The sequence below is a fragment of the Crinia signifera genome, chromosome 7, assembly GCF_055691185.1.
Source record: "Crinia signifera chromosome 7, ASM5569118v1, whole genome shotgun sequence".
Lineage (NCBI taxonomy): Eukaryota > Metazoa > Chordata > Amphibia > Anura > Myobatrachidae > Crinia > Crinia signifera.
In genome coordinates, this window is record NC_139223.1 from 184,563,562 (window position 1) to 184,590,511 (window position 26,950).

A 26,950-nucleotide genomic window follows, 5' to 3' on the forward strand; every position below is an offset into this window, starting at 1 on the left:
TAGCCTTCAATAGTATAAAAACCTAGAGTCCCAACTTTCAGGAGGTGCTGGGAACTTGGGGATCAGAGATCAGGAGCCAGAGCAATCCATTGACAAAAATATAAAACTGTACACCAGACGTTTGGAGCTGGAGCAGGGACCGGCTGCTGGAAGGCTGATATCTCTGGTTCTGGGCATGATAGAGACAAGCCACTAATGTCGACAGAAAGGGGATAGTCCCAGCTTTTGGAATATATGCTCAGAAAAACTCTAAGTCAGAGAGAACTTGAGAAATATGACTGGGAATTGCAATTAACAGGTCGGATGTGGACTGCTGCTTTGAAGTTGGATATCTCCAGTTCCCCATGGCCGATTTTCAAAATTCTGGTATCCCTGGAAAAAGGGGATCCTCAGCTATCAGCATAGGGCCCTTATACACCTGGGGCCCCTGGGCAAGTGCCCATTAAGCCCATAAGAAAAGACGGCCCTGAGTGTGTACAGAGGCTGCTGCTAATCTTGCAAGTGACAAAATAAATAATAGCTTTTCATTTTTTTTAAATCAAGTACATTTTATTAATTTTTTTGGTACTTGTGTAGTTTCACGGCGCCAGCACGCACGCGCCCACTGTGCGCTGTCCTCCCAACCTTTTCATACCCCCACTATCCATGTCGGCGTGGAGTTGATTTTACATAGTGTGGCGAGCGCAGCTGTGCACACATGGGATGCGATTGCAATGGCCATGCCCCAAACTCAAGGCTCCATTGTTGAGCTCCGCCTCCAGCCACACCCCTTTCATGGCACACCTGTCAGCCCCACCCCCTTCCTCTTCTATCTGGCTGCCCTCACCCTGCTTTGTAATATGTGGTTGGATGCATATGTGGCTATGTTTGGATGTGTGTGTGGTACCTGGCATTATCCGCAATAGTGGTATTGTAACTTATGATAATTACACTCTATTTTACCTGGTGACTGATTCTTCTGTACCTGGTTCAGGTTCTCTTCCTCATATTCAGAGGGTTAACAGTGGAAATTAAACAGTCCCCTTCACAGGAAACGTTTATTTGAAGAGGATTTGAAATCTCAGTATTATTTTAATGGAGGCTGCTGTCTGCTGTACTGTGCAGACAGCAGCGGAGCCAGGGAGGAGGTGAATGAATGCCTGTGTGCGGCATCCATTCACCTCGTGGAAGGGGGGCTAGCGGTGCACGGAGGCTGGGGGCAGCCCAGCAGCTTAGCTGGGTGCTGGGCTTGCCCCCAGCACGGCGATCGGCAATCCCAGATAATGTCATCTCCAAGTGCCGATCCTGTATATGCTGCGGGACGGCAATGAAAAATCCCGGAACCCACCTGGATTGGAACTGTGTTTCCAATACCGGGTCGGAGCTGGGATTTTGGTGTAAAAGGGGTATTAGAATGTTCATACTGTAGATAATGTCCCAAATCTTCACTGATCAGCAGGGCAGCCGAGAGGAATGTGTGTGGGCACTTCCCGCACTTAGGTCATGCCCCCAAAATTAGAGGAGGGTGAAAGAAAACTCTTAAAACTGTAATCTCAGCAGCAGCACACACCTACAGCATGTGCTGTGCTGACAGCAGGCTCAGCATGACCTCTCACGCTGTCAGTGAGACACTCATGCTGAGCCTGCTGTCAGCACAGCACATGCTGTAGAAGTGTGTGCTGCTGTTGCTACCTGGGAGGGACGGAGGGGGAAGGGAGGGGTCGGACCAGGGTCCCTGAGGGGCCCCTCCAGCAAGCCTGGGCCCGGGTAATTAGTACCGCTCCCCCCCCCCCTCTCGGCTGCCCTGCTGATCAGCACAATGAGCCCAAACATGGTAGAGTACAAATTATTCCTTTTAAGCAACGTAATCCTGGCAATGTCTTGCCTAACAGTAGGCTTGTAATTCCAGATCCAGACCAGGTGTTGGTGTCATCGTGGGAAGGATATATACTGTATATACTGTAATAGCTATTATATGGAAAGTTTTACTTTACTTCAAGAGGCCATAAAAGTCTTTACCTGTAACAGCATCTATGAGTGATGTCAGGGTGGCATAAGTACAAGACTCACCACTCCTCTGAGGCCTGCTGGCGTCTGTTTGGCAGAATGGAGTCTGTGTTAGTAACTGTAGTAGAATGGTGTACTCTCATTGTTGGGGCTCACTATGCAGTTGCTGTAGCTATTGCTTTCTGAAGCTGTCTGTCTGCTTGTCTGTCTACGTACAGTAGGCACTATCTGGTGAGGTTTTAGCCTATCTGTCTATTGTACAGTAGGCTCTATCTCATGAGGTTTTAGCCTGTCTGTCTACGTACAGTAGGCTATACAGTATCTGGTGAGGTTGTAGAGTGACTGTCTATGTACAGTAGGGTCTATCTGGTAAGGTTTTAGCCTATCTGTCTATGTACAGTAGGCTCTATCTGGTGAGGTTGTAGACTGTCTGTCTATGTACAGTAGGCTCTATCTGGTGAGGTTGTAGACTGTCTGTCTATGTACAGTAGGCTCTATCTCATGAGGTTTTAGCTTGTCTGTCTATGTACAGTAGGCTCTATCTGGTGAGGTTGTAGACTGTCTGTCTATGTACAGTAGGCTCTATCTCATGAGGTTTTAGCTTGTCTGTCTATGTACAGTAGGCTCTATCTGGTGAGGTTTTAGCCTGTCTGTCTACATACAGTAGGCTCTGTCTGGTGAGGTTGTAGACTGTCTGTCTATTTACAGTAGGCTCTATCTGGTGAGGTTGTAGACTGTCTGTCTATGTGCAGTAGGGTCTATCAGATGAGGTTTTAGCCTGTCTGTCTATCTACAGTAGGCTCTATCTGGTGAGGATGTAGACTATCTGTCTACGTACAGTAGGCTCTATCTGGTGAGGTTTTAGCCTGTCTGTCTATGTACAGTAGGCTCTATCTGGTGAGGTTGTAGACTGTCTGTCTATGTATAGTAGGCTCTATCTGGTGAGGTTTTAGCCTATTTGTCTATGTACAGTAGGCTCTATCTCATGAGGTTTTAGCCTGTCTGTCTACATACAGTAGGATATATATCTCATGAGGTTTTAGCCTGTCTGTCTATGCACAGTAGGCTCTATCTGGTGAGGTTTTAGCCTGTCTGTCTACATAAAGTAGGCTCTATCTGGTGAGGTTGTAGACTGTCTGTCTACATACAGTAGGCTCTATCTGGTGAGGTTGTAGACTGTCTGTCTATGTGCAGTAGGGTCTATCAGATGAGGTTTTAGCCTGTCTGTCTATCTACAGTAGGCTCTATCTGGTGAGGATGTAGACTATCTGTCTACGTACAGTAGGCTCTATCTGGTGAGGTTTTAGCCTGTCTGTCTATGTACATTAGGCTCTATCTGGTGAGGTTGTAGACTGTCTGTCTATATACAGTAGGGTTTATCTGATGAGTTTGTAGACTGTCTGTCTAAGTACAGTAGGGTCTATCCCATGAGGTTTTAGCCTGTCTATCTATCTACAGAAGGCTCTATCTCATGAGGTTTTAGCCTATCTGTCTATGTAAAGTACAGTAGGCCCTATCTCGTGAGGTTTTAGCCTGTCTGTCTATGTACAGTAGGCTCTATCTGGTGAGGTTTTAGCCTGTCTGTCTACGTACAGTAGGCTCTATCTGGTGCGGTTGTAGACTGTCTGTCTATGTACAGTAGGCTCTATCTGATGAGGTTGTAGACTGTTTGTCTATGTACAGTAGGCTCTATCTGGTGAGGTTGTAGACTGTCTGTCTATGTGCTGTAGGCTCTATCTGATTATGTTGTAGACTGTCTGTCTATGTACAGTAGGCTATATCTGGTGAGGTTGTAGACTGTCTGTCTATGTACAGTAGGCTCTATCTGATGAGGTTGTAGACTGTCAGTCTATGTACAGTAGGCTCTATCTGGTGAGGTTGTAGACTGTTTGTCTATGTACAGTAGGCTCTGGTGAGGTTGTAGACTGTCTGTCTATGTACAGTAGGCTCTATCTGGTGATGTTGTAGACTGTCTGTTTATGTACAGTAGGATCTATCTGGTGATGTTGTAGACTGTCTGTCTATGTACAGTAGGCTCTATCTGACGAGGTTGTAGACTGTCTGTCTATGTACAGTAGGCTCTATCTGGTGAGGTTGTAGACTGTTTGTCTATGTACAGTGGGCTCTATCTGGTGATGTTGTAGACTGTCTGTCTATGTACAGTAGGCTCTATCTGGTGAGGTTGTAGACTGTTTGTCTATGTACAGTAGGCTCTGGTGAGGTTGTAGACTGTCTGTCTATGTACAGTAGGCTCTATCTGGTGATGTTGTAGACTGTCTGTTTATGTACAGTAGGATCTATCTGATGAGATTGTAGACTGTTTGTCTATGTACAGTAGACTCTATCTGGTGAGGTTGTAGACTGTCTGTCTATGTGCTGTAGGCTCTATCTGATGAGGTTGTAGACTGTCTGTCTATGTACAGTAGGCTCTATCTGGTGAGGTTGTAGACTGTCTGTCTATGTACAGTAGGCTCTATCTGATGAGGTTGTAGACTGTCTGTCTATGTACAGTAGGCTCTATCTGGTGAGGTTGTAGACTGTTTGTCTATGTACAGTAGGCTCTGGTGAGGTTGTAGACTGTCTGTCTATGTACAGTAGGCTCTATATGATGAGGTTGTAGACTGTTTGTCTATGTACAGTAGGCTCTATCTGATGAGGTTGTAGACTGTCTGTCTATGTACAGTTGGCTCTATCTGGTGAGGTTTTAGCCTGTCTGTCTATGTACACAACAAATTGGGAGACTTGCCTGTACATACATTTATTAAGCCATGAGTTATAGTCAGGGTTCCGAGCAGTAAGGCCTTGTTTTACAACATTCTGTAGCGGAGGGTAATTTGCCTGGAGAAGTTTAGGGACTCCTAGGTAATTATAATTCCTGCCTGTTGAACTTTATAACACACCACATGAATCAGCAACTCCCGGCAACAGTTAGTAGTGGGCACATATTAATACTGTGTAACATTATTTATATCCAGTGCAATCGTGGCCTTCTCTGTCAATGGCTGACAAACTTGTAATTATATTGTAACCACAGGAGTCTCAGAGAATGGGAATGACTTTGCATTGTATGGCGCAAGTAGTAATTATTTAAAAATAACTATAAATTATAAATTAAGATTCTGTGCCCAGCCTCTAGTATGATCTATATGTTTTTTTCCACCCCGTCCTCCTGCCCGCTATAAAAGTAGCTGGGTCCTATCCGGGTGATCATATCACAGTCTACAGTCTCCACTGTCTGCGTCAGGTATGTATAGGATATACATTATATCTGCAACATCTGCCGGCTCCTGGTGGTTTTGACTTTATTGCTTTGCTAAATTTCCTCTCTGCCCAATATTAGTACATTGGGGGAGATTCCTCCGCTAGGATTCTCCCCATTCCCTCTATTCGGTATGGTCCCCTTGCGCCCTACTAACATAATGCTGGGAAACAGTGGCACAAAGTCGGATGCTATACTGTAATGTCTGACTTTTAAACAGAACTCAGCCAATTAGAGGCTTAACTTTATGAGGCAATGGAGTCATATGCCGCCGGACTTCTGCTCCAAAGGGGGCACCTCTCCTCCCCTGTTAATTTGAATTAGTTCATTGAAAGCTGTCGATATCGCTCCTCTGGCATATATTCTAAACATATACACGAACACATGCATACATATATTTATATAAGGTGGTGCGTGCGTGCGTGTGTGCGTGTGTGTGTGTGTGGGGGGGGGGCAATATTTATCTTGCATCCGGGCAACTGGGACAAACTTACGCCACTGCGGCCAATGTAACGGGATGCTCTGAATGTAAATTGGATCCGACTTCACAGTATTTTTAAAGCAAGAAGGGGAAATTTTATTAAAATGGGAGTGGGGATGATGGGAAGATGGGATGTTGCTATGGACAATCATCAGATTATATGTATTATCTTCTAGATGGTGATAACTAAATAAGAAGTACAAGCTGATTGGTTGCTATGGGCAACATCCTATCTTCAAAAGAACTCCCAATTTAGTAAATTTACCCCTGAACATCAAATTACCGGGTGAAGCAGTTCTACGCGGTAATTTGTTCAGAGTGAAAGGGTCAACCTGGGTCTTTACCAAGGTCATAGACCTGGGATTTGCGACCCGGCTTGACTCTTTCACACTGAAGAAATAACCGTGTAATTCAGCAGATTACTACGTTGACACTTTTAACCCGGTAATTTGTTGTTCGGTGTGAAAGAGGGTTAGACTGCACCGGCAAAATGGCCCAGCACTCAAAATACCGGGTAATTGCCGGGTCATATGTCTGAAAGGGGTATAGGATGTGAGTACTATTTCACATGGGTTGTTGCTATGGGCAACCAATCAGAAACTACTTTTTATTTATTTTAGCCCCTTCTAAATGATAATAGGTAGGATCTGATTGGTTACCCATAGCAACATCCCATCTGATATACTATTCCCATCTTAGTAAATTTCCCACAAAGTGTCCAATTTTTTCAAAGCAACCACAATGCGTGATATAGTATAACATTGGCAGGCTGCGATATGTTGGGAGCTGAGTTAGCAAGTCTCAAACAAATCAGCTCTATAAAGTTGAACATAAATAGATCTGTTTATTTGGCCATGTTCAATATAAATTTAATGTACAGAAGTACAGCAAATTTGTAACAAATAAACATTATAAATTTTTTTTTAAAAATTATTATTTTTTTTATTTAACCATAAAAATTAAAAATTATACTTCGGCCTGTCAAAATAGCTCAGGTACTGTTGATTTCTTCATTTTTCCCCACATTAAATGCATCTTATGATTAGCAAAGCGATTCACATAAGATGCATTTAACGGGGGGAAAAATGACAGGTACAGTACTTCAGCTATTTTGACAGATCAAAGTATATTTTAAATTTATAGGGGGATATTCAATCCTCCACCGCTATTTTCTCCGTTAGAAATAGTGGCGGGAGCCTATTCAATGCGGCCGTGGATCGCCGAGCTCCTGGCCGCAGCTCGACGCTCCACGGGCGTATCTCGCGGCCACGCCCCCTTCTCGCCGATCGGCAGGCAGGACATTGTATCCCGCATACCGATTTCAAGTCGAGCCAGCCGAGAACAGGGCAAGGTCACACCTGTAGGGCCAGCCCGGCAGTCGTGAACATAGATTGAATTTCCCCCTTAAGGATAAAAGTTATTTTTACAATGTTTCTTTGTTGCAAATGTGCTAAATTGTGTACTCACAATTGATTTTGAACATGGACGAATAGAACTCACCCACCCAAACCAGCTCTAAATATATGTCTGACTTTATAGAGCTGTGTTGTGTCCAACTTTTAAACTCAGCTCCTGTTACAATGGCCGACTTGCATGTTTAACATAGTAAACACATTTGCATCTGTATTCAGATCTGAAAGCATGAGACTTCAAGTGATCCCATTACACCCAGGCCGATACGTGAGTTCTGTCGAAATGAGGGGTTTTTTTGCACCCGCCCTGAATTTCGGCCATTTCCGACCAAGATAAAAGTCAGGGTAGATTGACTTTTAACTGTGATCAGAAAATAAATCATTCAATGGTCGGCGACCATCGATTGATTTTTCACCCGGGCAGTCACATGTGAGGAAAAATATAAACATACACATCCCCTCGCATGCAAATGTAGGGATCCGCATGGCGGGGGAGGGGGTGGGCGTTTGGGTGGCCAGCGGAGTGTGCCATTTACCTGTTCTCTAGGCTGCCAATTTTTGCTGCCAAGCAGACAGGTTTGAATCAGGCCCTCAGTGTATGTGTGCATGCAGGATATGTACAGGAAAGCGAGATTACCCTGACTTTACAGATGTGACTGCTAACAGACCTGAAGCAAGTTAGGATTACAGTAGTAAACATACAGGGTCAAATGTAACAGGGTGCGAGAATCAGAAAATGAGAGATTTTTGGAGAGTTTTCCAATTTTTTTAAAACGGCAATCATTTACATTGCAATAATAAATAAAAAACAGCCCCGGCCGCCCCGCTTATTCACTTGCATGTGTGCCGGGTTGGCGGCCAATGCTGCCGGGAGTCTGGGGGATACGCTGGCCACGCTGTCTGAGTCCGGCCAGTTGGGATCCCGACTGTTGGGATCCCGACTGTCGGAAAAACATACCACACCCCTCGGGAGAGCCGGGCAGCATCAAAGTGGGTGCTCAGACCTAAGGCATACCTACAGATTGGTAGGCCCCATAGCAAAAGTTTGCAAGGGCCCACTATTTAGCAACTGCTGGTTATAAAAGTATGTAAAACATATTACTTACACAGCAAAGATGGCCCCCCTTCAGATCTGGGCCCAATAGCAGCTGAACCCTTTGCAGCTATGGTAGTTGCGCCCTTGGCTCAGACGCTGCCCGGCATTAGATGCGCATGCGCAGTCTAATCCCAAAATCCAGGGATTGGAAACTCCTATACCGGAATTGAAATCCCAATGTTTTTGGGGCCAAATCCCAGGATCCCGCTGATCTCAATCGTGGGATTGGCCACCCTAGTCATATCCTTACTGCTGTTCAAAGGTAGTGGTTTAGAAAATTATCAGTTTCGACAGTTACCTATCGGTCCATGGGGTACGTTTATATATTTTCTTCTAGAAGGTGCTAAATAAATAAGAAGTATAATCTGATTGGTTGCTATGGGCAACATCTCACCTTCAATAGAACTCCCATTTTAGTAAATTTACCCTCGTCTGCTTAATGACCTACATGAGCCAACTGTACTTATGCTAGAGGACATGGGACAGTCATAAGAGGCACTTGATGACCAAACTCTGAATACTGTATATAATCAAGCGTATCATTTTCATCTAGAATTAGTTGTAGGCATCTCTAATGATTATAATCTGTTTATACATGCTGAATCAATATGGATTATGACTCAGTTTTATATATTGTTTTATGTACAGGTCACGCCATCATGTACCACCACGGTAAGTAATCTATCAAGACATATTACTGAATTTCAGACGCTTGAGGACTTATATAATAGCCTGTGAGATGCAGGCGTGGGCAGGGCTGCCGAGAGGTATGCCGAGCCCCGGTAAAATTTTGAGGGCAAGGCCTAATCATGGGAGGCGTGGCCACCTCCCGCGATATGGCCATGCCCCAAAAATGTTTAGAAGGGGGTGAAAGAAACACTCTAAAGTCGAGAGGGTATTATTGTCTTCCCCCCCCCCCCCCCCTCAGCAGCAGAAGCACACACCTACAGCATGTGCTGCGCTATCAGTGAGACGCTCATGCTGAGCCTGCTGTCAGCACAGCTGTAGAGGTGTGTGCTGCTGCTGCTGCTGCCTGGGAGGGATGGAGGGGGGCAGGGTAATTAGTAGACCCCCCCCCCTCTTGGCGGCACTGGGCGTGGGGGTGATCCTAGAGCTAGGCAAAACTAACCTATCACTCACAGAAGAGCCATCAGCCTGTGCTTGGATTCTTCTTGAATGCCGAATGAGGTATAATTGACAAAACGTCCCTCAAAATGAAGGTTGAAGGTTTGTGATTCCTGAACTGACAGGAGGAATCACAAACCAGGTCGGGGATACACGCTCTGATTCCTCAAATCTTTATTGAACGGGTCTGCCATCCTTGTGGATCCCATAGAGCCTGTCACACGGAGAAGAGGACCGTTCCCTCTTTCAGAGGAATGCATACAGTAGGTGCCGATTCTGTGGGTGCTCAAGGGCTCGAGCACCCACAGGAATTAATGAGCACCCACATGCCCGTAACTCCAGAGTCCCCATGCCGGCCCACTGTATTTGCTTGTTGAGCCTTTCAACAGGCTTGAGCACCCACCAGCAAAAACATAAATCGGCACCTCTGGAGGAACGTATGGTATTTTGTTTGCATATATCTGCCATTTACCTACTCGGTGAAGAGGAATGTACCTTCATTTTAAGGGACGTTTTGTCAATTATACCTCTAGCACCATTGGAGGGCACATCCATCTATTCTTTGTTGCCTGTGTTTTTGAGTGGTTCCAGGGTTACCACTTTGTTTGGATGTACCGCCCGCCAGGCAGCTTTTAGCGCACAGGACTTCTAAGTCTGCTTTGTTCTTTTACTTGGATTCTTCTTGTATCATGTGACTTTTCCTCAAAGTAGACACATAATAATAATAATAATAATAATAATAATAATAATAATATAGCACTTTTCCCTAATAGGAATTAAAATGCTTCACATTTGCCTACAGCACAAAATACAAAATAAATGTAGCAGTCGATATTAGTGAAATACTTAAGTAAACAGGAAAGTTTTGAGTCTGTTTTAGAAGAATTCTGAAGGTACAGTACTGTACTTTTTTATGGCCTGTATCTTTTTTGGGTCTTCAACTGCCGATTGTAAGTATAGGAAAGATAAGATAAGATACACTTTATTGTCATTGTAAAAAAAAACAACGAAAATATAATCCAGGTCACAAAGTAATTATAATTCCCTCTTTACACGTGGCCACGCCCCTTTCCAAATTTGTACCGGTTTTTACTCTTCAGATGTTGGAGGGAATATGTAGAGTGTAGGGTTCTCAAAGTGCGCCACAACACAGCTCATTCACTGAAAATATTCCTTCTAAGTTAAAGTATTAGGAAATATGTATGAAATATAAGTATTGTTGTTCTGTGTGATCATCTGTCATTCGTATCAACTAAACTCTAAATATGTGTTTTTCAGATTATAACAATGTCCACCATGGTCCAGGATACAGCCGTCCACCTGTTCCCATTGTTGTAAATCCTCCTCACCCATACTACTCACACCCTCCTTACTTCTGGCCTGCCTACCCACACTGGCGCAATGTCCCGCCACCTCCCCCATACTATCATGGGCATCATCATTAGCAGAACAAGCATTGTCACGGTAAGGTGAAGATTATTCTCTTCACTTTAAAGCCCCGTACACACAGGGGAGATATATTGCTCAGTTTCTCCTGTTCATCAGCGACCAGAGATGGTCGCTGATGAAAAAGAAACTGCCAGGGGGAGCCCGGCAGTGGAAATCAGCTGGTCGCAGGAGCATGTTCCTGCGACCAGCGATCACCACAGGGGCAAAAACGGGAGCGCGCACCAGGCGATATATCGCCGGTGCACACTCCCATTGCGGGCAATATGGTCGCTCAGCGACCATATTTCCCGCGATTTTGCACAAAATCGCCCCCGTGTGTACGCACCTTAAGTGCTAGAAACAGAATGAAATCAGGTGGGAACAGAAGGCATCTAAAATATAAAAAAGCCCATACGATATAACCTTCCGATCCCACTGCATTGCAGGAGCGTCTAAAGGCATCTATCGGCTAATTCTCCTGCATCGCTCATGCATATACACCTATACAATCATCGGCCTGGTCACTTATTAGGTGACTGGGCCAATGGTTGTATAGGTCATACTTGCCTACTCTCTGAAAAGTTGCTGGAGACTCCCAATTTTTGGGGTAGATCCATACACTCTTGAAACAGTTCAGGGATCTAAAAATCCACCCTCCATCTGAAGTGGGCAGGACGGGGAGATAACATTGTCTCTATTGTGCAGGGGCGGGGCTAAATAACACCCCCACACCTTCCTCGTGGAACAGCGAATCCCAACATTTTCTTGCTGCTGGGAAAGGTCCTAATGATGTGTAAGCCCAGCCCCGCCCCCGAGGTTCTCTGCAGCATCTCTCCTCTGAGTTTCTCCTGGAGAGGAGTCCTAAAAAGTTGGCTAGGATGGTATAGGTGTATTCCCCTTAAATTAGGAGTACAATTAGCACACTCCTGTTAGTTCCAAGCTGTGTTGTTGTTGACGGCTAAAGATCAGGATGTTCATTCTGATACGGAGGTCGGGGAGGGGGGGGGGGATACTGCGCTGTGCAAAATGTGGAGGCAGATACATTATCTCCGGGGTGCACAATTACATATGCCTGGGGGACCATAAATTATTACTGGTACTGCAGAAATATACTTTCATCAATTTATATGTATCTAATATGTGTATTATCTGAAAATTGTACCCTCTTTTACAGAGTGCACCTGGAATTAAATTGAGTCTGGGCTATCAAAGGAGAAATGGTTTCAAATCTGCTCTACACCTTGACAGAAGACCTGCTCAGCACTGAGCACACATATGACACCTCGTACATGTGTAACCCTTTCATTACCAACCCTGTGAATATAATGACCACTTTCCTGCTCATCACTATATAATGTGTACTGCACTCTCTAGAATAACTCAAACAATAAAGTTTGTCAGACTAAGTAAAGTGAGTGTCTACTGTGTTTTACTGTCATTTCTTTTTATCGGGCTTACAACAATAATACAAACAGTACACATATTAAAGGTCAAAATGAGAGTACCACAAATAATACCATCGCAAAGTCAAAGGACAGTAACACATAACAACAATAGCACAAGAATTGCAAACTAGAACTACACAACGCACATATATCAGCCCATGTTTTAACCAATACATAAACGAAGATAGGGACACAGACAGAGCCTAAGGGCCCGATTCGGACGACTGCACATGCGCACTGTACCCTCTGCGCATATGTGAGCCATCTGTACAAAGGCAGCCACCGGAAGCAGGGCAGCGATTACCTGCTCATTGGGGGATGAACACTCACAGCCCAGCAAGCGGGTCTGAAATGGGACCCAAAAGCTCTAAGCAGACTAGATGATATCGTTGATGAATGATATTGTCAATGATTCCTGATTGAACTGCTGACAAATGCATACACACAGAGGACATTGTTAACAACCCACGGTATCGCACATCGTTAACAATAGTGAGCGCACACACTAACCAATATTACAACCGATATCACTCAGAAGGGACAAAATGAGCGATATCGTTTAAAATATCGCTTAGTATGTATGGGGCTTTAGGGTGGTATTGTATGCTATGCAGGCATCCTTTTCCCCAATTCCCGTCATCAGGTACATCTGTCAATTAAAATAATATAGATACTTGTGTACTTTCACAGCTCCCATCGCATGCCATCGCATGCCATATGTAGTGGCATGCGATGCCATGCAATTTTCCCGTATTTTTATGCATTTTTATAAAATCGCATGCATGTAATTTTTCACAGAAATGATGGACATGAGTTGACATCATGTAAAATGCACCCCAAATGTCATTTTTCACACTGTACCACCCCCACTATCAACGACAACCCAAAGCGTGGCGAGCGCAGCGAGCCCGCGAGGGGCGGCGGTATGCGTCCTACGACCTTTTCATACCCCCACTATCCACGTCGGCGTGGAGTTGAGAATAGAAAGTGTGGCGAGCGCAGCGGATACCTTCACAGGTATCCGTGTCCCCTCGTGGGCTTCACAGGTATCCGTGTGCGTTCGCCATGCTTCGGGCTCGGTGGCTCGCTGCGCTCGCCACACTGGATAGTGGAGGTATGAAAAGGTCGTAGGATGCGTACCGCCGCCCCTCGTGGGCTCGCTACGCTCGCCACGCTTCGGGTTGGCGTTGATAGTCAGAGCCGGATTAACAATGGGCCTGATGGAGCTACAGCTCCAGGCCCACTCTCCAAATAGGCCCATTTGGTAGCTGAGGGCCAGGGCTTTCCAACGAGCCAAGCCCTGCGTCGCTAGCCCCCACGGGAACCGGAGATACCGCCAGGCAAACCTGGAACGTTTTCCCCATAGGATAACATGGGACCCGCTAATTCCGACCTCCACCTGGTTCCAACGGCGGCCAGTTCCCCCTCCGGCATCACAGAAGCTCGAGGTTGATCTCAGTCAAACCCAAATCGCTGGGCCTTCAATCTGATACCTGGTCCATATGGGTTCATTGGTTCTAGAGATATAATGAACCCATATGGAAAACCATTTTTTTTTTCATTTCTGAAATGTAATTTCATGGCTGTTCATGTTGTTTGAGGACGGATTTCTCTGGAACCAAACGGCCCAGTTTCAAGGGGCCAAAATCATTCGAAGCCTACATGTAAATGGGTCAGTTGGTTACGAAGATATAGCTGGTTGTTTAAAGGGGGACGGGGTGATTTTCTCTCCCCTCACATCAGAAAATGTAGGGACTAGGCTGGCGTAAAAGAGGCCAGTCCGGGAATGTCCCTGCATGATCCTGGGACCATATTCCTGGGTAAATCCCTGCATTTTCTGGTATGAAAGGGGTATTATTTCAAATAGCCAGGACATGCAGTGCTCTGAATAAAGCCGGGCAGCCCCCTGCTCTCTGCCCGGCTGTCAATGGCTGTCATTTCTGCCCAGTGGCTGTCCCCCAGTTACCGCAAGCGTGTATTCCCCCTTGGCAATGAGCATGTAATCCCACATGGCAACGAGCATGGAACCCCTGGCAATGAACATGGAACCCCTGGCAATGAATATGTAGGTAAGCAACACTTATGTAGCTTCATTTTTAATAGGCATTATGGTGTTCGGCATAATACGTAATGGAGATTATGGTGTGAGGCTTAACATGTAATGGGCATTATGGTGTAAATTTTTAATGCGCGCCTTTGGCGCGCAATGCCCCTATTTATGAAGCATATTGTGTATTACTGCACAATCTGTTTGGTATAGTGCAGGCATGTCCAAACTATGGCCCTCCAGCTGTTGTGAAACTACAAGTCCCATCATGCATTGCCACAGTTTTGCTATTAGGGAATGCTAAAACTATGTCAAGGAATGCTGGGACATGTAGTTTTACAATAGCTGGATGGCCACTGTTTGGACATGCTTGGTATAGTGTGTATTTTGGCTCAATCCATGTGGCAAAATGTGAATTTTGCCTTAATCTGTGTGCCATAGTGTGAATTTTGGCTCAATCGGTGTGAATTTTGGCTCATTCCATGTGGCATAATGTGTAAGAAGCAAGTACAGTATAAGGGGGTTACTATTGTTTTGCATGATTTGTATAAGGGGTATATGGTGTGGTAAACTTAGGTGACCACATAAAAGGTGCTGAAATGTTGTCTACCCAGATTCGGCTTTCAGTATTTTTTATGACTGGAGTGCTGCCTCAACCCGCAAGTATCCTAGGACATTGGCATCCTGCGGGTGCACCTTTGGAGGGCACCCGCCAATATATCTCCCTGCATTTTTCTTATGCCCGCCCCCTGCCCTTTCCAGGCATATATAATTAGTTGTAAGTAGTTACACAAATACAGACACACCCATGAGCAGACCACCCGAACAGAACACTGGTCCTGCCACCCACATTATTAGGTGCTGGCCACAACCCCTATTCAGGGCCGGTGCCACCACTAGGCAGCTCTAGGCATTTGCCACTGGAGGGCGGCCAATTGGAGCAGCCCTTTACCCTTGGATCAGGTGAGTGGCTCCCTCTCTCTCCCCAGCTCCCCCCCCCCCCCGTGGAGCTATGTAACTCCCGCCGCCGCCGCACGCACCCCAGTGCTCTCTCTCTCCCCCACCAACCTGCCCCCCTGCAGGGAAGTGAGTGACGCTGCGGCCAGCGCCGCATCTCCAGCAAACACCCCCCGCCGTGGAGCGAAGCAGCTCCGGACGCTTCACCCCCCACCCCTCTGTCCCACCCATGGAGCGGGTGAGCGCCGGGGCGCGCCCCCCCCCCCCCTCCTAGGGCGCTCCTTGCACTGGCCTGATAGTGGGGGTGGTACAGTGTGAAAAATGACATTTTGGGGTGCATTTTACATGATGTCAACTCATGTCCATAATTTCTGTGAAAAATGACATCGCATCAGATCGCATGCGATCTCATGCGATCGCATGCGATGCGATTTTTCTCTGTACGATGCACATCGTGGGAGCCGTGAAAGTACACAAGTACCATAATATACATTACATTTACTATCCAAGTGAGACCAACTGAGAAGATAATTACAGTAGCATCTAGTTACTGACAAGACCCAAAGCATACGGAACATATTCCAAGTTGGAATCTAGGACCAGAAAGTCTACTTATCATACTGTACATCCAATTGGGGATTTTTTGGTAGAAAAGGCAATGTTTTGAAGCATTTTCCTGACAAATTTAGAGTGGGCGTTACCTGTTGTTGTGTTATCTGCTACATACAGTAGACCGTAGACGTCGCAACAGTAACCTGTTGTTCAGGAAATACAGCAGTGATAAGGTGACAAAGGTCGGACTGTTAATATGTATTTGTTTTGCTGCTGGTCTTGTGACTGACTCGGTGAGTCAGTGGAAGAGAGAGGGAAGCAATTTCTTCAACGGTAGACTGCTCTATCAGGTATTTGTCATCTACAGCCTGAGCTTAGTCACTGCCTGTGGCAATAGTCGCCCGTCTCCTCCCTGTTTTACACTCCCTGTTCCTTCTTTGGTATAAAATTCTAGAGTTCTTAAGCAAAGTAATCTCATCACGAAGACTCCATTACCTGGTAAGTATGATATCCAGGTGCTCCAAAGTGCTTGCTTTTATATATACTGTATATTTATATATATATATATATATATATATATATATATATATATATATATATATATATAACCCTTTAAGTGCCAAGTGAATTTGTCAAAATACAGTAAGTGCAAAAAATTAGCAAGCAAACATTTTTATTTATCATAATGACCTGTAATGTTTACCTTGTATAGGAAATACAGGGGCAGATGTATTATTCCTTAACAAGAGATAAGTGGTGTGATAAAGAGAGATAAATGTCCAGCCAATCACCTGCTAACTGCCATGTTACAGGTTGTGTTTGAAAAAAGTCAGTAAGTAGCTGATTGGCTGGACGTTTATCTCTCTTTATCACCCTTGCATTTATCTCTTGTTAAGGCTTAATACATCTGCCCCCATTATCTTCTATTCCACAACATTTATTATTTGAATTTATGTAACAAATTTCAGTGACTCTGGCATTTTCAGCGGATATTTTAAACATCTCTGACAGAGATGTTGGCACTCAAAGGGTTAATGTTGTATAGTCTACTTTAGCTAGAATATCATCTGCATCTGGTTTGTGAGGACGCAGAGTTTTGTTATTATTACAGTTTTTATAAGAAGCCTGTACAGTGTGTGACGCTTGTTAACCCTCCCCGACTATACTGTATTTACAGGCACAGGTATGTGTAATAGTTATACATACTGTAGAGAGTATTTTATTTCTTTGTGGCTACTCTAGGGGAAGCCAGACTTTTGGAGTCGTTAATCTACTCTGAAAGCTATAAAGCTTTTGGGATCTACCAGGGAGGCATTAATGTTAGTACCCCCCAAAAAAGGGGGTGTGGCCTCACAGCAAGGGGTGAGGCTGAAATAACACATTAGCCACCACAGTGAAAAAACAAAAAAACAAAAACACAGTAAAAAAAAATGCACCCGGAAGGGGATTTACAGTACAGGGAGGAGGAGATCACAGGTCCGGGCAGCACAGCGCTGTGCTGCCCGGACACAGGTTAGGGGGGATCGTCGGGGGTCCGTGCGGGGTGGCGGGGGTCCTTTGGGGCAGAGTGGGTCGCGGTAGAAGCCCATAGGCTTCTATGGAGCATCGCCAGCTTTTGCTGGCGATGCCCCCCCGTCAAGGTAACCCGGCGAGGTAACCCCGGCGGGTTTAGAGCATCCCACAATGCAGTAAAAACCTGATAACGGGGGTTTTAGCGCATTTTTATTTTACAGAATCCCACCCTGTACCTTACGTTTTTTTGCATGTTATATACTGCACTAATCTATGGTCTTCTTTATGTCCTACAGTGCATCTCTATTATTTACTTTATCTCTCTCTCTCTCACAGTGGCGTAACTATAAATTTTGCCCCCCCAAACCAAAAACAGTGTCTGGCGCCCCCGACCCCCCCTCCCCAGCCCTGCGTCCATCTGCGTCCATCCGGGCGGCGGGGCGACGGGAACCCTGTCCGTCTCCGCTTCAGGGAGACGGACAGGGTTAGGGGAGGCGGTGGAGGGAAGCGGGGAGGCGGTGGGGACCCCGGGTGACCGGCGGGGACCGTGGGTTGCACGTGCATCTCGTGCGCGCGTGTCCCCTTTCGCAGAGCAGATGGCGGCTGGCGGGGGATGGCGGCTGGCGATTCTGCCGCCATCCCCTGCAAAGACAACGCCGGCTCCATCTGTATGTTAGTTGGGCGCCCACTATAGTTAGTACGCTCATACCCCCACTATCCATGTCGGCATGGAGTTGATTTTATATAGTGTGGCGAGCGCAGGGAGCCACCGAGCCCGAAGCGTGGCGAGCATAGCGAGCCCTGCAAGGGGACGCGGAAAACTAAGCAATTAGCTTAGTGGGCGCCCAACTAACATATAAGTACCCTCAATATATACACAGTATATAAAGGGGTCTAGGCCACACACTTAGCTGGCCACACCCTCTCTGGAAGCAGATCCCACCTTTAAGCATTAGCCCTTACCAATGCATACCTTACAACATGACCTTCTACAGTTATATACCCTCATTTAGAAAGTATACACCTTTAACTTCTAGTTCCTGTCTCTTGCTGAAAAAGTGACAGTGAATAGAAAAATGTATCCTCTTTTCTTGCTTGCAGAAAGTACACGGGGTGATCAATATACTGTAAACGGTGTGGCTGACACATTGGCTGGTGATGAATTGTTATTCACTAAGAAATATTATCGTCTGTATAGCAAAGTAAAATACATGCATTGATTTCCAGATATTAATTTGATATTTGTTTTTATTTTAAGATTTCTAAACATGTGGAACCCTAATCCTCTCCCAAACCAAGGTAAGTGATCTCAGGTGCTAGGTATTCACTGAAATTACCCCTAAACTAAAACAAAATGACTTAGTATTTCCTTCCTATTTCCTTATTTAGTTTTCCCCATTCCAATTGGTTGTTATTCCCTCTGTCCTAACCACTGATTTTCTTCATTGAAGTACCCGAGTCCTCTTCACCCGAGTATTAGTTCCATCCTTGGTGAAGAGGACTAAAACCAGCAGGAACTCTGCATACATTTAAATAACTTAGTAGCCTGCGATTCCATCTGAATGGCCACGGCCCACTTATTCTAGGTGTGAAAGCCCAACTGCCAATCAGTACCACTCTCTAAGTTGCTAGAGGATACGCACTGAAATCCATTTGGATCTGAATTTCTGTAGTTGCTCAAATTAGCTTATGCAGGATCTGATGCAGGCGCAGTCGCAGCCCGGGGTTGTGCCCAAATATGAATCAGTCCTATCATACTAGTAACTTACTCTTCTTTTGTTTTGTTACAGGGATAACAATTGTCCAGCCAGGTTATCCAACACCACCTCCCCCACAAGTGTTCATCTCCGCACAATGCCCACCAGGTTATTATCCTAATGGTGGTCCATACTATGGACCTCATGGACATCAGGAACATCATGGACATCACCACCACCATGGACATCACGGTCCCTTTGGCCACCATGGACCTTTTGGACATCACCATCATCATCATCATGGACACCACTAGTACAAAAAGGTGAGTTTTATTTATATAGTGACGTTCTGCTCTTTAACATACAAATGCCATATGTAGTGGCATGCGATGCCATGCAATATTCCCGTATTTTTATGCATTTTTATAAAATCGCATGAAATCGCATCGCATGCGATCTGATGCGATGCGATGTAATTTTTCACAGAAATGATGGACATGAGTTGACATCATGTAAAATGCACCCCAAATGTCATTTTTCACACTGTACCACCCCCACTATCAACGCCAACCCGAAGCGTGGCGAGCGCAGCGAGCCCGCGAGGGGCGGCGGTATGCGTCCTACGACCTTTTCATACCCCCACTATCCACGTCGGCGTGGAGTTGAGAATAGAAAGTGTGGCGAGCGCAGCGAGCCCCGCAAGGGGACGCGGATACCTTCACAGGTATCCGTGTCCCCTCGTGGGCTTCACAGGTATTATTTCATAATAATAATAATAAGGGTGGGATATAATCATGTATATTTCTGATATCAGAACATCATTTACATTGCGGTTTTCTTACTTACTGGCTTTTTGATCGCTGTGTATATCGCCTACGATTTGTCTGTTGCGGTCAGAGACACTCCCCCTCTCCCCGCTTTAGCACACGCCCCCTCTGTTCCTACTGCTCATTCGTGTTCTGCTGTATTCGGTCATGTGCAGTAGGATTTGCTATTTATATAAAAGTCAGGCTTTATATGTGCATGTGTGTTTGTTAACAGTTATAAAAAACCCTTTAATGATAGAATTCAGTGAAATATATTACACAATAAAATAATACAACATATAAAATAGGCCCACAATATTATCTTATGCCCAAATAATATAACATCTAATTAAGAAACTCAAATTGGTTGCAGTGGTATTTGAGCGGTATTATAGGGCTATATGGGCCATACAATCTTGCAAATAACTGCGACAGGAAATTGTTGGGCGATATTCAATACATTTTTTCCACATTGTTCGCGCTCATTAAGAGCAGGTATAGCCGTGCAGAGCTGCAAAACCCAACCAAACTAATGGGCACGCAGAAAAAGTCTCATTGGAATGCTCCAATGGGTGACTTATGTGTGTATTTCTGCTCTCCACCCCTGGGGTGAAATACCGGCACCGGAGTCCATGGTCCATAAGTAGGGAAGTTATGTCTACCCAGGTTTAGTCACACATAAAGAACATACATATTACTAAGTCCAGGACTGAAATTAGGATGTTGGTCACAGGGGAAGTCAGTAATATGGCTCCACTCCGTCTCCCTCAATTGCATATATATGGGTATCACATACAGCAACCTTCTGCCTTCTGATTGCATCGTAACGCATGCTTTGCGGTGCGATGCAATGTGATCCAGCCCATAACGGATGCGATCATCGCACATCTTGCCATACCAGGATCATATGTGTTGATTATTGACCCTTTGAGCGCCAACGTTGCTGTGAGCGATTTTAAAAATATCCGCTAAAAATAACCAGCGTCGCTCACAGCGGCTGTTCTTTTAGTATAAATAAATACAAATACAGCCAAGTCAATGAATTGAAGTTTAGTTAAATATTGCACCAAATAAAAAGAACAGTCGCTGTGATAGACTATGGCAGTTTCAACGGATAAGTTGAGTAATGTTGGCACATGTGGTTTGCTTGGCAATTTTCACACCTGTTTTGACAAATTCCCTTGGCACTCAAATGGTTAAGCTCCTGTTACCTGTTATTTAACTGTAAATATTTGGCAATTAGTTTGATTTAGGGATGACTAAAAATTTCACTAACCGGTATTTATTCTCATTACAGGATGGGTGTGAACTGAGCAGCAGGACGGAGAAGAGTATATATTATTGTTGCTTGTGTAACCCTCACACAATTACCCACATATACTGTAGATGGGTCATCATCATCCTTTACTCATGAGTCTATTCATGGATTTCTGAATGTACAATAACTATTGTATAATAAAAGTGACTAGACCAACCCCTTAGTGTGGTCTCATTGTTATTGCACTTTTGTGTGAACATTATTATTACATTGCTTGGTGTATATCTCCTGGAATCCTCTTTTCAGCTAGGAGCAGGGCCGCCGAGAGGGAGGGGTACTATTTACCATATGCCCAGGCTTGCTGCAGGGGCCTGGCAGGGGCCCTGGTCAGATCCCCCCTTCCCTCTCCATCTCTCCCAGGCAGCAGCAGCAGCACACACGTACAGCATGTGCTGTGCTCAGGGCCGGCACAAGGCACCGGAGCGCCACAGGCGAGTCGGGGTGGGGGTGCCCCGGTGCCGGGGGGGGGGGTACTTGCTGCACCGTCTGACAGGAGCGCACAGGGGCACCTGCGGCAGTGTGTATAAAGCTGGCGGCGTCGGCGTCCCTGCAGTGATTAAGGTGCTGGAGCGGGCAGGGGTGTCCGTGCCGCGGGGTTACCTGCGGCGCTGTGTCTAAAGCTGGCAGCTGCAGAGTCCCTGCAGTGAATAGAAAATAACTAGCGCTATGCGGCAGCACGGGAAGCGCTTCTGATTTTGAAAACACTGGCCACACGCTGATTGGCTGAATCTCAGCCAATCAGCGTGCGGCAAGTGTTTTCAAACCCAGAAGCTCTTCCCGCGCCGCCGCATAGCGCTAGTTATTTTCTATTCACTGCAGGGACCCCGCCGCCCGCTTTTTACACAGCGCCGCAGGTACCCCCGCGGCACGGACAACACTGCCCGCTCCAGCACCTTAATCACTGCAGGGACACCGACAGCTTTATACACAGTGCGCTAACCCTCCATGCTGGGGCGAGGGGCGAGGGGCGAACTGCCGCCCTCCAGTGGCCGGCGCCCTAGGCAAATGCCTAGAGCTGCCTAGTGGTGGCGCCGGCCCTGGCTGTGCTGACAGCAGGCTCAACGTGAACGTCTCACTGTCAGCGTGAGAGCTCATGCTGAGCCTGCATTTGCTGTAGGTATGTGCTGCTGCTGCTGCTGAGGGGGGGGGCAATAATAGCACTTCCCCCTCGACTTTAAAGTGTGTTTTCACCCCCCTAAACAATTTGGGGGTGTGGCCTAGTTGCGGGAGGTGGTCACGCCTCCCGAAATTAGGTCACAACCCAAAATTTTACCAGGGCCCGGAATACCTCTCGGCTGCCCTGAATAGGGGGCACCAATGACGGCTAGACAGGCAAATGTGCTGGGTCCCGCATGGTGAATCCGGTCTACCGAGCACTGGCATATATATAGCACTGGTTATATAACTTCCGGGAGCGGGATATAAACTATAATAATATAATATATAATATCTTTATCATCAAACTATAAATTTGCAATAGCATAAATGGCAATGCTCACATAGAGAAAATACCTTCAGTAAAATGAATACTTATTTATATATGCGTGATTCCGTCAATAAAAACAGCAGTGAGATGAGCTGATTAATGACCCAGTATACAATTGCTTCTAAAGTAGCACCCAATGCAGATAGTTATACAGAGTTCATATTTAAAATGGAATTACCACTATCAACATTTAAATGTCAATATCATGAGTTTATCCTATAAGGTGCGTACACACGGGGGGAGATATATTGCTAGCAATATATTGCTTGCAATATATTGCTGAGCAATATATTGCTCAATGTCTCCTTTTCATCAGCGACCAAAGATGGTCGCTGATGAAAAGGAACCTCTGCTGGGGGAGCCGCAGAGGTAATTAGCTGGTCGCAGGAGCAAGCTCCTGCGACCAGCGATTACAATGGGGCAGAAAACGGGAGCGCGCACCCGGCGATTTATCGCCGGGGCACACTCCCAATCACTGCCAATATGGTCGCCTGCGACCATATTCCCAGCGATTATAGCCCCTATCGCCCCCGTGTGTACACAGCATTATCCTGCTTGTTAGGATATACAGTAGAGCTAGCATCTAAACTGCAGTATTTGTAACAAATTAGCTTAATAATAAAGCTGTGTACATACAGGGGCGATATGGGCTGATATTGCTGGCAATATGGTCGCAGGCGACCATATTGCCAGTGATGGGAGTGTGTCATGGTGATAAATCGCCGGGTGCGTGCTCCCGTTTTCAGCCCCGTTCTAATCGCTTATCGCAGGAGCTTGCTCCTGCGACCAGCTGATTACCTCTGCGGCTCCCCCAGCAGAGGTTTCTTTTCATGAGCGACCATCTCTGGTCATCGATGAAAAGGAGACATTGAGCGATATATCACTCGGCAATATATCACTCGGAGACTCGCACCTTTAGAGTTTAATTAATCGGCATTTAGTGTATAGATTTATTTTGATGCCAAAGCAAGATATTACTCTGTAATGATGACTAATTGCTGGATTATATTTAAATACCTAAGAGATCATCTTATAATTGCCTATTACTGTGTAATACTAATAATACAGTTATGTAATTCCCATGTGTTATCTCACATAGGATAAAGAGCTTAATTCAGTAAGGGCGAATCTAATGTCGCCAGATATTACAGTATGTGCTGCACATAATATCTATCGCATTGCATGTGCAATCGCATGTGGTCTGAGAGAGAATCTCTCAGCCAATCAGTGGCCGCCCGAATGTGAGGCCTCTGATTCGCTGAGAGCTCTCTCAGACAATCAGAGGGACGCCCAGTCTTTTGAAATATTTGTTTAAAATTTTGCCGCCCGCCCCAAGCTCAGCTGACTACTATCGCCCGCAGGCCTCCTGTCGCCAGCTTCGCTGACTTCCATCGCCCGCCAGCCCTCTTCCAGCACCCGATGTGTCATCGCAGGCGGCATGCGACATCAGGTGCTGGAAAAAAGCCAGTAAGATGCGACTGGATCGCGATGTAGCATCGCATCCGATCACACAAGTGTATGGGCACCATTAGCAATACAAATGCAGGAGGAGGTGCATACCACCTCCTGCCTGCATATCACCCAATGCCTGCATACCACCTCCTGCCTGCATACCACCTCCTGCCTGCATATCACCCAATGCCTGCATACCACCTCCTGCCTGCATATCACCTCCTGCCTGCATATCACCCAATGCCTGCATACCACCTCCTGCCTGCATATCACCCAATGCCTGCATACCACATCCTGCCTGCATACCACCCAATGCCTGCATACCACCTCCTGCCTGCATACCACCTCCTGCCTGCATATCACCCAATGCCTGCATACCACCCAATGCCTGCATACCACCTCCTGCCTGCATATCACCCAATGCCTGCATACCACATCCTGCCTGCATATCACCCAATGCCTGCATACCACCCAATGCCTGCATACCACCTCCTGCCTGCATATCACCCAATGCCTGCATACCACATCCTGCCTGCATACCACCCAATGCCTGCATACCACCTCCTGCCTGCATATCACCCAATGCCTGCATACCACCCAATGCCTGCATACCATCTCCTGTCTGCATACCACCCAATGCCTGCATATCACCCAATGCCTGCATACCACCTCCTGCCTGCATATCACCCAATGCCTGCATATCACCTCCTGCTTCCATGGTACCTCCTGCCTGCATACCACCTCCTGCCTGCATACCACCTCCTGCTTCCATGGTACCTCCTGCCTGCATATCACCCCCTGCCTGCATACCACCTCCTGCTTCCATGGTACCTCCTGCCTGCATATCACCCCCTGCCTGCTTACCACCTCCTCCCTGCATATCACCCAATGCCTGCATATCACCCCCTGCCTGCATACCACCCAATGCCTGCATACCACCTCCTGCTTCCATGGTACCTCCTGCCTGCATACCACCCCCTGCCTGCATACCACCTCCTCCCTGCATATCACCCAATGCCTGCATATCACCCCCTGCCTGCATACCACCCAATGCCTGCATACCTCCTCCTGCTTCCATGGTACCTCCTGCCTGCATACCACCCCCTGCCTGCTTACCACCTCCTCCCTGCATATCACCCCCTGCCTGCATACCACCTCCTGCCTGCATACCACCCAATGCCTGCATATCACCCAATGCCTGCATACCACCTCCTGCTTCCATGGTACCTCCTGCCTGCATATCACCCCCTGCCTGTATACCACCTCCTGCTTCCATGGTACCTCCTGCCTGCATATCACCCCCTGCCTGCTTACCACCTCCTCCCTGCATATCACCCAATGCCTGCATATCACCCCCTGCCTGCATACCACCCAATGACTGCATACCACCCAATGCCTGCATATCACCCAATGCCTGCATACCACCTCCTGCTTCCATGGTACCTCCTGCCTGCATATCACCCCCTGCCTGCTTACCACCTCCTCCCTGCATATCACCCAATGCCTGCATAACACCTCCTGCCTGCATACCACCCAATGCCTGCATACCACCTCCTGCTTCCATGGTACCTCCTGCCTGCATACCACCCCCTGCCTGCATACCACATCCTGCCTGCATACCACCCAATGCCTGCATACCACCTCCTGCTTCCTTGGTACCTCCTGCCTGCATGTCACCCCCTGCATGCTTACCACCTCCTCCCTGCATATCACCCAATGGCTGCATAACACCTCCTGCCTGCATAATACTCCCTGCCCACATACCCCCTCCTGCCTGCATGCTACCTCCAGCCTGCATAATACCCCCTGCCTGCATATCCCCCTGCCCACATACCCCCTCCTGCCTGCATGCTACCTCCCGCCTGCATAATACCCCCTGCCTGCATACCACCTCCTCCCTGCATAGCACCCCCTGCCGGCATACCACCTCCTGCCTGCATGCCACCAACTGCCTACATATCACCCCCTGCCGGCATACCACCTACTGCCTACATATCAGTCCCTGCCTGCATTTGCAATAGCTGTTTATGAAGGTCATTGTGACTACCGGTTGCAATTACCCTCTGAAACTGCAGCTAAATCTGTCTTGTCGCAGCCTGGCTTGCATGACCAAGGAAACTGCCCCTTCCAGGGCATTCCTTGGCCTGGCCCAGGGTTGCCTACCTCACCCTCATCATGAGGGAGAAAATGCTCTGTTCCTGGACTTCCTTGGTAATGTATGATTGCCAGCACCTGTGAGGAGCTAATTCATTGATGGTAATCATAGATTACCAGGGAAGTCCAGGAACAGAGGATTTTCTACCTGAAGGAGAGGGTCTGGTAGGCAACCCTGGCTTGGCCGCTACCAGAAATGTAAAAGATGTGCAAAAGATCCGCTAAAAAGTCAAGTGTCGATCACATTTGTTATTTAAATTCAATTGGGAGGTATGAGATTATACTGTATTTCCTATATAAGGTAAACATTACACTAGCAAGTGTGGGACCTTATACAGGTGTGTGCCTTTCCAAATCATGTCCAATCACCTGAATTCAGCACAGGTGGACTCCAATTAAGCAGTAGGAACATCTCAAGGATGATCAGTGGAAACAGGATGCTCCTGAGCTTAATTTTGAGCTTCAAAATGATCAACGGCTGTGAATACGTCTATATATGTGATTTCTTAGATTTTATTATTTTTAATATATTTTCAAAAATCTCCCAAAAAACTTTTTTCACGTTAACTTTATGGGGTATTGTCTGTAGAATTTTGAGGGGGCAAAAATAATTTATTCCATTTTGAAATAAAGCTGTACCATAACAAAATGTGGAAAAAGTGAAGCGCTGTGAATACTTTACGCACTGTATTTTGACAAATTCACTTGACACTTAAACGATTAATGTATAGATTATA

General features: G+C 46.4%; 3 long non-coding RNA genes across 3 annotated transcripts in view; 2 read left to right on the forward strand and 1 right to left on the reverse strand.

The window, feature by feature from the left end:
- LOC146019663 (uncharacterized) overlaps positions 1–26,950 on the reverse strand; it is a 95,214-nt gene that overhangs the window by 36,178 nt on the left and 32,086 nt on the right. The gene's annotated exons all lie outside the window — the stretch shown is intronic.
- On the forward strand, positions 8,881–12,067 carry LOC146019661 (uncharacterized). Its single transcript, XR_014450646.1, has 3 exons — positions 8,881–8,906; positions 10,638–10,823; positions 11,962–12,067. It is a non-coding gene; the product is annotated as an uncharacterized LOC146019661 (long non-coding RNA).
- Positions 16,061–21,278, forward strand: LOC146019662 (uncharacterized). Its single transcript, XR_014450647.1, has 4 exons — positions 16,061–16,286; positions 18,559–18,599; positions 19,091–19,320; positions 21,101–21,278. It is a non-coding gene; the product is annotated as an uncharacterized LOC146019662 (long non-coding RNA).